We start from the raw sequence: 15,917 nt of genomic DNA on the forward strand, positions 1-15,917 counted from the left end.
TTAGATTTATTTGATTAACTAATATTATTCCTATGATCTTATCGCGAAATCAATCATAAAATAGTCAAAAACACAAAGTAGATGGCCTAATAGAAACCTATCATAATGACAAACAATAATCAAGGCAACTATGGAATGATAAAACTTAATTAAACAACCCTAAGCACACATATGCATCAATTTAATATAATTAAACCTTTTAACTAGTTCATAAAAACCATAACGATAAATAAATCCCAAGTCAAAATCAAACATCAACAAAGGTTCATCATAAGCCTAGGCAGTCTATAAAGTTTAGCCTAACATCATAAAAGCAAACAAAACGATAATAAAGGAAATCATAGCGAAAATAAATAAGAACGGAAGATTAAAGGCGATAAAACCCGGAGTCTTCGTTCTTGGATGATAAGCACTTCGCCGGCTGATTCCTAGCCTTTAAACCCACCAAATATTGCAATCCTAAGCTCCAGGAAACTCCAAATTCGGCTCTGGTTCGCAGGGTATGCTCAGGATTAAGTTTAGGGGTGTTTAAATAGGTTTCTTGGGCCCAAAACTGATAAAAACCGAAGAAAATACGTGAAACGGGATGCCCGGCGCGCCGCGTGGCGGGATTTGGTCTCCCGGTCGCGCGGCGCTCCGGATGGGGGGGGGCTGACAGGTCCGGTTTGTTTTCTGATCCGGTCCGGTTCAATTCTGATGCTCCGGTTCACCGGTTTGGCTTGTTTTAGCTCTTTTTTCACCCTTTTTAACCATGAACAAGTCTTGAAACTTACATTATTCAAATATACTACTAATATACAAATTCTAATAAAAACCAAACGGAAACTAATAAAATATTATATTAAATATACAAGGGATTTATATATATTTAGCATTATATCAAATACAACACTATTGCACATATTTGATACACATTTTTGTATATATGCAATATAAGACTAATACGCACATCGAATACGCATTAGTACGTATGTGTAATACAACATTAACGCACATGCGCACTACATCGAATTTTATTTTATTATTATTATTTTACATATAATACAACACTACTACATATATACGATACACAAATATTGAATATATGCAATTAAACACTATGAACTTAAAAATACATAGTAATACACGTATGTAATACAACGGTATCGCATTGTAATACGTATGTGCATTACAACAGGTTTTTTTTTTAATTTTTTTTTTATTTTTTTCAAGTGAATGGTAAGAAATTATAAGAATAATGGCAAAAACAGAATTTTGAAAATATTTTTTTATTTTTAATTAAAAATAATTCTTTAGAAGTTTTTAGGTTTCTCTTTAAAGATGAGTATTATATATATATATATATAGGGGAGATTTCAAATGAGAACCCCTTTGAGTTTTAAGAACTCGAAAGAACTCAGTGTAACTATTTTTTTTTCCGAATTTTTTTACACATGCGTAATATATGTAGGTTACATAGACGTAAAAAAATTACAGAATTTTTTACGCACCAAGTCGACTTTTTACACATGTGTAACGGACGTAAAAGTTTGTGTAATCAGTTACATCTTTATTCTCTCTCTTACTTTGACTTTTTTGCCAAATTTAATCTCAACCATATATTCCAATCCATTTAATTAAATGTGTGGCCTAGAATGGAGTTCTTAAGTTCTTAAAAGTCACCATAGTTCTCAAAAAATCCCTCCCATATATATATATATATATATATATATATATAAAGAGAGAGAGAGAGAGAGAGAGCAAGGTTATAATAAGAAGTTAACATTTCCTAAGAAGTGTAGGAAGTGATTAAGAACATTGGATCAAATAAAACACAAAGGGGTAAGATGGTTATACTTGAAATTTTTTTAATTTGGGAATAAGATCTTTATTAATGGAGATTCTTATATTTAGGCAATTATTTCCATTGATTTTTTTGAAATTTCCATTAAAACAATATACCTCACGGGATAGAATTTTCTTGAGATTCTTATAAGCATTCTTCAAATTTCCATTGATTTTATGTTCTTCAAAACAATATAAATACACAGCCCAATATCAGATCGTAGTATAACAACAATATCCGTTTCTAGATCGTGAAACACACTGATCCAAGATCGATCGCTATACGATGCGATGACGATTAGCTCACCGGAATGAGAAGTCGACAGACTGTAATCAGCACATCCGTATGGCGTCAATCGAGATACCGTCTTGACACTGTCCAACTCGACAGTGTAAAGTGCCGACTACCTCTTAAAAGACGGTGGAGTGGGGTGTGTACGGCAGCGGTGGGGGTGGTGGTGACGGCGGAGGTGAATGAAACGCCGCCGGCTTAATATGCTTTAGTATATATTTTTTGTAGTTAGAGTTAATATTAATTATTTTTTAATTATTGGTGTGTTTTTGTTCTTGGTGTTCTTAGTGTTCTTCGTGTTCTTAATGTTGTATTCTAAATATGGATTGATATTTGGTGTTGTGTTTTAAAACACACTGTAATTTAGATTATTATGTGTTTTTGGTGTTGTAATTTAATTTTGTTTCCATATATAATATAACACACTGGACGAATATGCCCTCAGAGTGTTATAAAACAAGAATTAAAAAAAAACACACCGCCTAAAAAACACACTTTTCTTCTAGATCATCAAATCTAACGCACCAGATTACTTCTTACACTTTTTAGACACACTCCACTTCTTATTATAACTCCACCCTATATATATATATAGGTTAGGTTAGAATAAAAACCCACTTGAGTTGTGAAAACTATAGAAACCCATTCTCAACCACATGTTTTTAATTAAAGATTAAATCTTGTGGTCCACAATTAAAGTTAATAAAAAAATGTAAAAGTTAATTTACATTTTCTCTCTCCTGAAAACATATTTAAAAATTAGTAAAAAAATATACAAAAAAATAGCAAAACATTTTTTTTATGTTTCGATGTTTTGTATTAAATGTAACAACATATATTACATGTAACAAAAAAAAATGATGTTACATAGGCTTTTCACGGGTTTTTACAACTCAAGTGGGTTTTCATTCTATACTTTGCCTATATATGTGTGTGTGTGTGTGTGGTTATTATTCATCAGTCTATACAATATTACGAGTGTATAAAAACGAGACAAAACAATAAGATAATTGCATGCGAGTAAGATAGAGATAGAGATACATAATCAGATGTGATAGTTTTTAAAAACTAAACACAATTTAAAGAAAAATGCATATCTTTTAAGTTGAGTATAAAGATTGAGACAGAGAATCGGATAAGAATGCTCTAGCTCATTTTTCAAACCAGTCATACATACAACCCTACATTATCATAAATAGGGATGCCTTATATTTTTACCTTTCGTCTAAATATGTTGGAATACTTTTACCACTTTATGCTATAACTTATTTAAAATACGTGTTAGAAACGCTATCTTTCATTAGTAAGATTACTGTTATGAAGTATTATCCTCTCGAATTCTCGATGTTTGATGTAGCGTCAAAGAGTCAACCAAGCCATCTCGTATATGAAGTCATTAGACGAGCGGTCACGGCTCGTAACAACATGTTAATTTAGTGATGTTTTTGATTTGATAATTTATATTTGTTTGTTGTGATGTCATCATACCTCCACATGTAAATGGTCACCGACACTCTCCTCGGTAAACCGACATCGAATCTAACACCCCTACACGATGCATCTCGCTATCTTATACACACTAACCTACGCCCCAGTTTCCTCACGCTAACCTACACTGTTACGGACACCAACAAATTACATATGTATATATATATATAGAGTTAATGGCCATTTTCGTCCCTGTGGTTTACTACTTTCGCCACTTCAGTCCAAAATTTTTAATTTTGTCAATTTAGTCCTCATAGTTTTAAATATTAGCCAATTAAGTCCCATCCGTCTAACGGCATCCAGCTATGCCGTTAGTTTAAGGGTATTTTTGTCTTTCTCCTTTTAATTTTGAGTTAATGGTCATTTTAGTCCCTGTGGTTTGATATCTTTGCCAATTCAGTTCAAAGTTTAAAAATTTGTCAATTTAATGTTCAGTTTAATTCAGTTTTTTTTATTTTTTATGTTTTTTGTTTATAACCCTGAAGAGCATAATTCAAGCCCAAAACCATCGAGCAACCCTCAAATAATGGTATGCATTTACTCTAATGACAACAGTAATCATACCCCCCCTTATATTTAGTTTCTAGACATTTCCTAAAATCTTCTCCATGGTGGAATTCAATGGTAAAGTGGTCAAGGTAATTCTCTGAAACCGAATTATACAGAAAAAACTAAAAATTGTTTTGTTGATTAATGTATAATAGTTGATTACGACCCAGATTTTCGTTATGATAGTTAATCTCTAAACCCTAAATATTATGCATTCATCAAAGAAACGATTTTTAGTTTTTTCCGTACAATTCGGTTTCACAGAATTGTTTTGACCACTTTACCATTGAATTCCACCATGGGGGAGAGTTTAGGAACCGTCTAGAAACTAAATACGAGAGGAGGGGGTATGATTACTGTTGTCGACAGAGTAAATGCAGACTTGTTTTGGGCTTGGATAATGCTCTCTAGGGTTATAGAAAAAAAACTGACTTAAATTGACAAAATTTCAAACTTTGGACTGAATTGGCAAAAGTATCAAACCACATGGACGAAAATGACCAATAACTCAAAATAAAAAGGAGAAAGACAAAAATACCCTTGAACTAACGGCATAGCTGGATGCCGTTAGACGGATAGGACGTAATTGGCTAATATTTAAAACTATGAGGACTAAATTGACAAAAATACAAATTTTGGACTGGAGTGGCGAAAGTAGCAAACCACATGGACGAAAATGGCTATTAACTCATATATATATATATATATATTAAAACCCCAATTCTTCTTCTTCTTCTTCTTCTTCATCAATCAATCATCACTTTCATCGCCTCCACCTCATCAATCAATCCAATCCAAATCCTCCTGTAAGTATCATCATCATCATCTCATAATCTCTCGTTGACTCGATCTTTGACTTGTTAGATCCACCTGCATTCCGTGCCCTAGTTTCACCAATTCACTCAATCCAAGCTTAATTAGCTTCACACAGATTCAATTCCGTTAATTCGTTAACTGTTATCATCACGTCATGCTTGTGATCTGTTGATCTGATGAGACGCCGTTCACCGGTGACTCCATCATCCGATCACATGGAAAAAATGGTTAACAAGTCACAGCATTCTAGAATCTGTGTGCTAGGGTTACTCTGTGCATTCTTTTGGGGGGTATTATTGTACTTTCACTTTGTTATTATCGGTGGTAGAACCCTTCAAGCCACTTCAATCTCATCTGATCCTAGAATTCATGTTCCGGATCCCGTACTTGAAATCGATCGAATACCGAATGATATTAAACCTGAAGTTAGGGATTTGGATGTAACTCAACCTAGAAATCCCCAACCTGAGCCTGTTACGGATCCAAAATCGGAATCTGTAACGGAACAGACGTCTGATAGTTTGGTTACGGATCCGCAACCGGAATCTGTAAGTGAACAGAAATCTGATGATGATCGAAAAGAACAGAAAGAGTTTGGATTTATGAAGGCGTTGAGGACGGTGGAGAATAAGAGTGATCCGTGTGGTGGGAGATATGTGTATGTGCATGATCTTCCTTCGAGGTTTAATGAGGATATGCTTAAGCAGTGTAGGAGTTTAAGCAAGTGGACGAACATGTGTAAGTTCACTACGAATGCTGGGCTTGGGCCTCCGTTGGAGAATACCGAAGGTGTGTTTTCAGATAATGGGTGGTACGCGACGAATCAGTTTGCGGTGGATGTTATATTTAGTAATCGGATGAAGCAGTATGAGTGTTTGACTAAGGATTCGTCGCTTGCGGCGGCTATATTTGTGCCTTTTTATGCTGGTTTTGATATTTCGAGGTATCTTTGGGGGTATAATATTTCGATGAGAGATGCTGCGTCGCTTGATCTTGTTGATTGGTTGCAAAAGAGGCCCGAGTGGGGGATAATGGGGGGTAAAGATTATTTTCTTGTTGCGGGTCGGATCACGTGGGATTTCCGGAGGTTAAGTGAAGAAGAGACGGATTGGGGAAACAAGCTTTTGTTTTTACCAGCTGCTAAAAACATGTCGATGCTTGTTGTGGAATCGAGTCCGTGGAATGCAAATGATTTTGCAATTCCGTATCCAACTTATTTTCATCCGGCAAAAGATTCTGAAGTGTTTGCTTGGCAAGATCGGATGATGGGCTTAGAAAGAAAGTGGCTGTTTTGTTTTGCTGGTGCCCCTCGTCCCGATAATCCCAAATCGATTAGGGGTCAGATTATTGATCAATGCAAGAATTCAAATGTGGGAAAGCTTCTAGAATGTGATCTTGGTGAAAGCAAGTGTCATTCTCCTAGTAGTATTATGCAAATGTTTCAAAGCTCGGTTTTTTGTTTACAACCACAAGGTGATTCTTACACAAGAAGATCGGCTTTTGACTCGATGCTAGCCGGTTGTATCCCGGTTTTCTTTCATCCCGGTTCTGCATACACACAGTACACCTGGCATCTTCCTAAAAACTACACCAAGTATTCGGTTTTCATCCCTGAAGATGATCTTCGCAAGAGAAATATTAGTATAGAAGAAAGGTTAAGCCAAATCCCACCAGATCAGGTCAAACAAATGAGGGAAGAAGTCATAAATCTGATTCCGAGGTTAATATATGCAGATCCGCGGTCAAAGTTAGATTCTCATAAAGATGCTTTTGATGTATCTGTTCAAGCGATTATCGACAAAGTGACAAGATTGAGAAAAGATATGATTGAAGGCCGTACTAATGATGATTTTATTGAGGAATTAAGTTGGAAGTATGCTTTATTGGATGAAGGTGAATATGTTGGTGTACATGAGTGGGACCCGTTTTTCTCAAAACCAAAACCGAATGATGGAAACAGCGAGTCAGACGGGTCTTCTGCAGAAGCAGCAAAGAATTCTTGGAAAAACGAGCAAAGGGATCATTCATGAGTCATGAATTGATTCATTCAGCAGGTTGAAGATGTAATGAAGGTTAGTTATGTTTGCTTAAATTAAATGTCAGTTGATACTTCATATTAGAGGTTTACTTGTGGCCTGCGTATTCTGTTATCAAGCAGGAAACAGAGAAATCATAAATTTTCCACTAATATATAGTTTTTCTTTGCTTTGTCAGATTGTTGATTCTTTGTAATGATATTTATACAGTTACATGCTTTTACATGAACTTTCTGTTTATCTTTTTATAGCACATAAAACAAATATGCCCAAATGAAAAAGTTTTACATTTTTACTTCTCTTTTGAGTTCTATCAGCTTAACTTAATTGTTGTGGTGATATTTATATATCCATTCCGTCCTGCTTATGATCATGAGTTACTGGTTTCAGCCTGCTTTGTACTGCTCTGATTCCTGACACGTTTGTTACCAACCTTTAATCGTAGGAAGTGGACACATGAAACATATACAAAAAGACCAAAAATCCAAGTTAAGCACGCTTCTGAGTAGTTGTATTCAAACATTTGGCCCGTCAAATTATGCTTCCATGCGCATAATTTTTTTTTCTTTTAAATAAAATAAGAAAATATTTGTGGTAACCTTTTTGATTTTCAAAGATTGCAAATGTACACAGTTTAGATTTGCCAGTTTGTGGAGATTGAGGTTTTTGACTATGTTGTGTTGCCAGTAGGGAATTTTGAGGTTGTTTTTTTAATCATTTCCAGGCTGTAAACGTGTTCAGCACTACTTTTTGTTAGATTAAAAAACCTAATTTGAATAGAAAACAATGACTTATGACACTTGGCTATTGGAGATTTTATTATATAAACTTTACTTGTTAACGAGTAAAGTTTATATAATAAAAAACCTAATTTAAATATATATACATATCTAACAACCAGAGTTGCAAACACGAATTCAAATAACTTAAGCAAGAATGCCCATGGTTATGCCTATTTGTGCGTTGTATCGATACATCAATAAATTGTTTTGAGTGTGTTTGGAATCAGTTATCCAAAGCCTATCTGATTATTTGTGAATGAAATAAGTTGTTTCGAATACACAATTTGAAGTTGTTTACTTGGAATTGCGTATGCTGAAAAGCAGTACGCATATAAACAGCTTTAATAAGCAATCCCAAGCGCCCATGAGTTTGATCCCCCGGTAGCTTTTAGTTATGTGTTTTTTTTTCTAAGTTCGTAAGTCCACAGAAGTTAAATTTGCTGGTTTTTGGAGATCTGAGGGTTTTTTTTTAATCATTTCCAGGCTGTAAACGTGTCTAGCACTTGTTTAAGATGGATGCAAAAGCTATTTTTTTAAATCTATATACATGCTACTATGCTAGTCCCAAATTTTATTAATTAGAATTCAAGTTCTTTTCACATATTTGAATTCTTTCAAAAAGTTTACGTCGAACAGGCTACTTTATTTCAAACCAATTCACAAGTTATATTTCAAAACCTTGTTAGCGCTCGCTCGCTCATCAATGCGTCACCCCTAAGAACATGATGTATGATGTTTGGAATGACTTTGAATGACGTGGGGAAATAAATAAATGACAAGTTCTAACATGACCAAAACAAGATGTTCTAATGTTTGAAATGATTTTGATAAGTTGGATGGGGGACGAAAACATATAACAAAACTATGTCAAGATTGCGCTTACCAATGTGCCATCCTAAGGTTATTACAAGATATCCAGATGTTTGGAATGATCTGAAATGGCTAAAGAGGATGCGATGTTTGGAATGATTTTGATAAGCTTAAAGGCGCAGACGGGAAGAAAAGGACAAGATGCAAATGCTGCTCGAAAAGTTGGTTGCAGACCCGATTATAAAACGCACATCATTGTTTGGTTGACATACAATAAATGTGGAAAACACCCTAATCAGTTATAAGATCAAAGCAACCTATTTGTTAAGAAGTGTGATAATGTTAGGGGTGCGAGTGGTGAAAATAAAACTCGGAAAAGTTGTGCGCAAAAAAAATAGATAAACTGCATGACAATACTATATGACCTCCCGTTTGCTTTAGTTGAGCACGAGGGTTTTAGAAGGCTTATAGAAACTGCTTGTCTGAATTTTAAGATATCATGTAGGTTTATGGTTTCAAGGGATTGTAGGAAATTTTTTAAAGGAAAAGCAGATGCTATAGTTTCTTTTCCCCTTTCTTTTTTTAGAGTGTGTCTAACCACTGACACGGGGACATCAATTCAACTGATAAACTACATGTGTGTAATAACTCAATCTATACCCATAAGGGTGATTAGATCGGTAGGACCCTACTCATTGTTTAAGAGAATGAGATATTGAGCATGTGCTAACTGAATACGCTTCGTGTAATGATGCTGTTATATCCTTTCTAAAAGTTAGGTTAGACAACCTCATGTATGACCGGAGATATTTAAATATCCGTTATGTGGTCCGCATTACAAACCTAGTTATGAAATACAAAATTAAGTAATATGGCTTAGCTCAACTGCATGTATTACAAATGTGCAATAATAGTTATAGCATGTTGCCATTTAAACATAGAAGCAGGGCCCTGCCAATCTCACCTCTTTTATGGCCATAGATGGACTTAAAATCAATGTGTAAGATCTAGTTTTCATCGATAAAATGAATTGATAATTGATGTCCATGTGTCGGTGTTAAGACAAAATCTCACCTCGTTTATAGTCCCTCGAAACCAAAAACCTATCTCGTATCTTAGAATTCGGACAAACGGTTATAAACCTTCTAAAACCCTCTTGCTCTACAGATGCAAACGATTCTCATAGTATTTTTCATCCCACTTACTACCTTTCTACCTTTTTTGCGTACATAATTTCCGGGTTTTAATTTCGTAAATCTCACACCCAACATCATCATGCTTCTTAACGAATACATCTATATTTAATTAATAAAAGAAAAAAAAAAACACAATTTAATATGAAGTTGAATTCATCTATATTTATAAACGGTTATTATTGAAGTTGTTATGAAGGTGAAAATTAGTGGGCCTTTGTTTAATTTATATGGTCATTGATTGGGCCTGGTGGATCAATCACATTCGGTCCAATCTTGGAGAATTTGGTTACTCTCAGTCCAGACCGGTGACCGACCTAAACCCGAACTTAGGAGAATATAGGACCAAAGACGAACCTATTTACATGGCATCGGTTCAGTGTTTCAATAAATATTAAGTTCGGGTGTCGGTTTTTTTCGGATTGACCCAATTTTCGCTCATCTCTAATGGGTAGGCCGGACCGGCTGGTTTTATAGGTTTCATGTGTTGAACAAGCTTTTTATATTTGTTCTTTTAATCATTAGTTTGTATTTAAAATGATAAATGATTATAACACATATACATAATTACGTACCTATGTGTTTTGAAAATGGAAAAATATGTAATTAATTCCAATTTTGATGTTCCAAGCTTAACCAAACACTTAAATCCACCGAATCGTTAAATATCCAACCGTAAACCAAACGGTATAGGTCTTAACCTGGTCGGCTTGCTTCGGTTTGATCAGTTTCAATGGTGTGTGAGCAACACTAAGGGTATGTTTGGTTGGAGGTAATGGAATGAGGGAGGAATGAAATGGGAGAAGGAATGGAATGGACAAGGGAATGAAATGGATCATTACCATTTCATTTCTTTGTTTGGTTAACCTATGGGAATGAAATCAATTATTCATTTTTATTGTTTGGTATCCAAAAAAATTTGTAGAAATGAAATAGAAACAATAAAAGCACTTATATCTCAAAATACTTTTTAACCCCTCCCCCCCCCCCCCCAAAAAAAAACTTACAATGGCGACGGTGGTAACTCCGGTGACGAAAATGGTGGCGGCGGTGGTGGTGGTGTCGACGGAGTTGGTGGTGGTGTCGATGGTAGTGGTGGTGGTGGTTGTTAGGTGGTGGTGGTGTTGAGAAAGTAGAGTGAAGGAGAAATTGAATGAAAAAAAAAGAAGAGGGTTGGAAGAAATGGTTTTAATGGAATGAGATTCCATGTGTAATGAATGATTCCATTCCATTGAGCAACCAAACACCACATTTTTCATTCCCACATAATGAATCATTCCATTCCTACTGTTATTCCTGCATACCAAACGCTACCTAATGAAAGTTCCTTGGTTGGTTTGGAAAATACTTGATCTGAATGACCTTCAGGCTTCGTCCGTCATATGCATTTTTGAAATCAAGGTTTTTCCATTTAGTTAGTTTGTCACTTGTTGAGTTGGTGGCGTAGTTAAAATTTTCTTGCTCTAGTACAATATATATATATGTCATAGGTGAAGTAAGCAACGTACAGTATTCTTTTCATATAAAAGTTATATCTGTAATAACGATTTGGGTGTACTTCTCTAAAGCGATCTCTCTTTAGAAATAGAATATGATGTCCTCTCTTTAAATTTGGATAAAACATAACGGCTTATCTAGAGGTGTACAAAACCGGTTTTAAACCCAAACCGAACCGGTTTGGTCAACGGTTGGTCAAAATCGGTTTGACTCAAACCGGTTCGGTTTATAAACCGGTTTAGACACAAGATAGGCCGGCCTGGTCACGTTGGTTCGGTTATAAACCGGGTTTTCTCAAACCAGTTCGGTTTTAAAACCGGTTTGGTAGATCTTAAGGGGAACCAGTCCTGAAACTGGCAAGTTTGGGTCGGTTTGGGAACCGGTTTGGGTGAAACCTGTTTTAAACCCAAACCGGTTCGGTTCGGTTTACCTAAAACCGGTCACAAATCGGTTTTTTTGTACACCTCTAAGCTTATCTAGATTATTGTAGGGTACCCTAATGTCATTGCTTGTAGCTGCATGGTATTTGTAACACATACGTAGCCGAATGTATGTGGGAGATACCGTGACACATGACCTCAATGTATTTAGTAGTGTGTCCAAACGATGTATAGAATGCATGTTATCATGATATAATATTTTTGTTTGTCGGCGGGAGTGTCCAAATATTGTAGGGCATGCCTAAAGGATCCAAGTATCCAATGAACAAGCTTAATTTGGGTTGTTTAGTCTAACTTGTTTAATAAACATCTTGTGTTTGGTTGACCGTTTAAATGTCAAACTAATTTAACTAAAGAGTCATGTTAGGAATTAGGATTGTACCTAAACTAACCACGTTTAAAAATAGAATAAAACTATATGTAAGTTCTTAGTTCAATCCGGAAACCCATTTATAACTTGTTTTAAACTTTATTGCATAAATTCACCTAATTAAGTGGCGACTCTTAACATAATACAAAATTGACAAAAGAAAAAAAAAACTTAAACTTATGGGTTGTTAGCCTAAACTATAGGATCATGGGTGTGGTTTCACTCCTTACACACATGAAAAGTGTCGTATAAACGTCACATAAGTTTCCCCGGCATAACTACATATAAAGGAGGAAGAGGGGGGGGGTTACACTTTCCACATGAGTGGAAATTGTCAAGTCATATTTTGAAATGTCCACAAAAACGATACCAAATATTTCGAAAGTAACCGCTGTTTCAATATCCGATTATCAAGAGGAAAATATAACAATAAGATATTTAAGGGTAAAAATGATTGAAATGATATGAGATCTTGAAAGTGTGCGAAAGAATTGGCAAAAAAGAATTATATGTATAAAAAATATTGTTATTTATTAAATTAGTTGTTTAAAAATGGCATTATAGCCGTTGAGATGCCTTTACACGCATGGAGTTAAAACTAAACATGTCAACTCATCAACCTATTTAAAATTAAAAGAAAATAATTGTAAACATATAAAACAAATATCTTTTAACCTGCCAACTAGTTTTGACTTGTCATCCCATTTAGATAAACGGATAACTAGGATACCGGTCATGTTAGAGTTACATGATTTTAAGTGTTTTTAGGTTAAGGATAACACGTCTTTAACACGAATAATATATGAGTCGTATTCAAGTTCATCAAACTATAAACCGAAAGCCATTGACTGATTTCAAGTTTTCAAATGAATCATTCATTTATTGTGGACAAAAAAAAGGTTTCCGTTTTTGGAGCCTGTTAAGAATTAAATGTAGTCGTGTGATACATGGTACAATAAATGTAAAAAACAACACCAAATGACCAAAATAACCTCAGAATTTTGGCATGGAGTAAATAATAAACACCCACCCACAAAAAACATCCCGTGAAAGCCAAGCTCCCTGAAGACAAGAGCCCCCACAAAATCATATCTTCCTCTCTGTGTTCACCAAAAGATCCTCGTGATGAAGAGCTCTTATTATTCACGAGTTTTATCATTCTTTCACTCAGAGGATTTCAGTCATTTCAACTCTCTTTCGCTTTCAAAACCATGCACATAAATACCCCCCAAATGCATCATTTTCTTCATCACTAAACCAACACTAGTGGTACACTACTCAAAGCCACACTCATATTTTACACTATTTTACTATACTCGTTTTCGACACTAGCCTATGCTAATCGGCACCCGCTTAATACCTACATTGTCCAACTCCACCCCGATGCAATGCATGCCTCGGTTTTCGCCTCTAAACTTCATTGGCATCTTTCGGTTCTTGAAAAGACCGTAACCGATGAGGACCCGTCTTCACGTCTTTTGTATTCTTACCACTCGGCCATGGAAGGCTTTGCGGCTCGGCTCACTGAGTCCGAGCTTGAATCGATGCATAAGCTACAACATGTTATAGCCATAAGACCGGACCGTGTCCACAAACTCCACACCACTTACTCTTACAAGTTCTTGGGGTTAAGCCCGGTTGATGAAAGTGGTGCGTGGGTCAAGTCGGGGTTCGGCCGAGGGTCCATCATTGGAGTGCTTGACACGGGTGTGTGGCCCGAGAGCCCGAGCTTTGATGACCGTGGTATGCCACCAGTTCCCAGAAAATGGAGAGGGGTTTGCCAGCATGGGGAAAACTTTAATGATAATAACTGTAACCGAAAGCTCATCGGTGCACGATATTTTAGTAAGGGACATAGTGTCGCCTCATCGACACCATCTGAAGATGACGTGGCGGAGTATTTGTCGCCTCGGGATTCACACGGGCACGGGACCCATACTGCATCAACCGCAGCGGGGACCGCAGTCCCAATGGCGAGTGTGCTCGGGAATGGAGCCGGAACCGCGAGAGGTATGGCACCAGGAGCACATATTGCTATATATAAAGTCTGTTGGTTTAGTGGATGTTATAGCTCGGATATTTTGGCGGGAATGGATGAGGCGATTAGAGACGGGGTTGATGTTCTTTCGTTATCGCTTGGCGGGTTTCCGATCCCGCTTTATGATGATAGCATTGCGATTGGTAGCTTTCGGGCCACGGAGCATAAGATATCGGTTATATGTGCAGCGGGTAATAACGGGCCGATAGCTAACTCGGTTGCCAATGTGGCTCCATGGGTTGCAACTATTGGTGCTAGCACACTTGACCGGCGGTTCCCAGCTGTGGTTCGTATCGGGAATGGAAAGATTCTATACGGAGAATCCGTGTACCCTGGGACCTCACATGAAAAACAGTTAGAAATTGTTTACTTAGCAAGTGGAGACCGAGGGAGTAATTACTGCTTTAAGGGTTCTCTCCTGAGAAAGAAGGTAGAAGGAAAAATGGTGGTTTGTGATCGGGGTGTTAACGGGAGGGCTGAGAAAGGTCAAGTAGTCAAAGAAGCTGGCGGTGCCGCAATGATTCTAGCAAACACAGAAATAAACTTGGAAGAAGACTCAATCGATGCACATGTTTTACCAGCCACATTGATCGGGTTTTCAGAATCGGTTCAGTTAAAGAGCTATCTCAACTCAACGAGACGACCAACGGGCCGAATCATATTCGGTGGGACCGTGATCGGGAGAGCTAGAGCACCATCAGTGGCTCAGTTTTCATCACGGGGACCGAGTTTCATGGACCCAGTGATACCTAAACCGGATGTCATTGCTCCAGGTGTTAATATCATAGCAGCTTGGCCACAAAACTTGGGTCCCTCAGGCCTTCGAGAAGATTCTAGAAGAGCCAACTTCACGATTATGTCGGGGTCGTCTATGTCATGCCCTCATGCTGGCGGGCTTGCGGCTTTAATACAGGCAGCACATCCAAAATGGAGCCCTGCTGCCATCAAGTCCGCCCTGATGACCACTGCTGATGTGGCGGATCATTATGGGAACCCTATCATGGACGGGAATAAACCGGCTGGGATTCTTGCTATGGGAGCGGGACATGTGAATCCAGAAAGAGCTATAGAACCAGGATTGATATATGATATTACTGCAAATGAATATATCATGCATTTATGCAGCATTCGATATACAAAATCAGAGATTTTCACTATCACTCACAGGAATGTGAGTTGTCAAGATATTATGAAAAAGAACAAAGGTTTTAGTCTAAACTACCCTTCAATTTCTGTGATTTTCAAATCCGGGATGACTAGTAAGATGGTCAAGAGGCGCGCGACGAATGTGGGAGAATCTAAGTCTACTTACACGGTTAAAGTGGTTGCACCTGAAGGAGTCAAAGTGCGGGTCAAACCAAGAAGGCTGTCGTTTTCACGATCAAATCAGAGTTTGTCCTACCGGGTTTGGTTTATCTTGAAAAGGTCAACATGGTCTAAAAGAGGGAGGTTTAGTGAAGGGAAATTGACATGGATTAACTTAAAGGATAACAAAATCAAGATTCAAAGTCCTATTCTAGTCACAAAATCAACTAGCAAGATTCATCAGTAGGAGTTTAAGGTTAAGTCTATTTGCATTTTTTTTTAAGTTTTAAAGTATTGGATTCTTTATCATTTGATAAAGACTTACAAAGAATGTATTATTTCATATCAAGTGGTTCCTTAAATTTATATAACAAAATTGAAACTTTATGAATGGGAGAGTGAATGGTCAATAGATAGTACTCACATTAGGTAAATCTATGCCACTAAATGATCTCTCAAATATGTCAAATTTCATTG

The 15,917-nt window shown here is 36.7% G+C and overlaps 2 pseudogenes; both read left to right on the top strand.

The window, feature by feature from the left end:
* Positions 1-5,033: 5,033 nt before the first annotated feature.
* On the top strand, positions 5,034-7,284 carry LOC143574038 (xyloglucan galactosyltransferase MUR3 pseudogene; annotated as a pseudogene).
* A 4,502-nt stretch (positions 7,285-11,786) lies between these two features.
* LOC143574044 (subtilisin-like protease SBT1.2 pseudogene) lies at positions 11,787-15,711 on the top strand (annotated as a pseudogene).
* The last annotated feature ends 206 nt before the right edge of the window (positions 15,712-15,917 follow it).

This window comes from Bidens hawaiensis, unplaced genomic scaffold (assembly GCF_021521415.1).
Source record: "Bidens hawaiensis isolate Kalapana, Puna unplaced genomic scaffold, B.hawaiensis_p1.1 tig00026825_1, whole genome shotgun sequence".
Lineage (NCBI taxonomy): Eukaryota > Viridiplantae > Streptophyta > Magnoliopsida > Asterales > Asteraceae > Bidens > Bidens hawaiensis.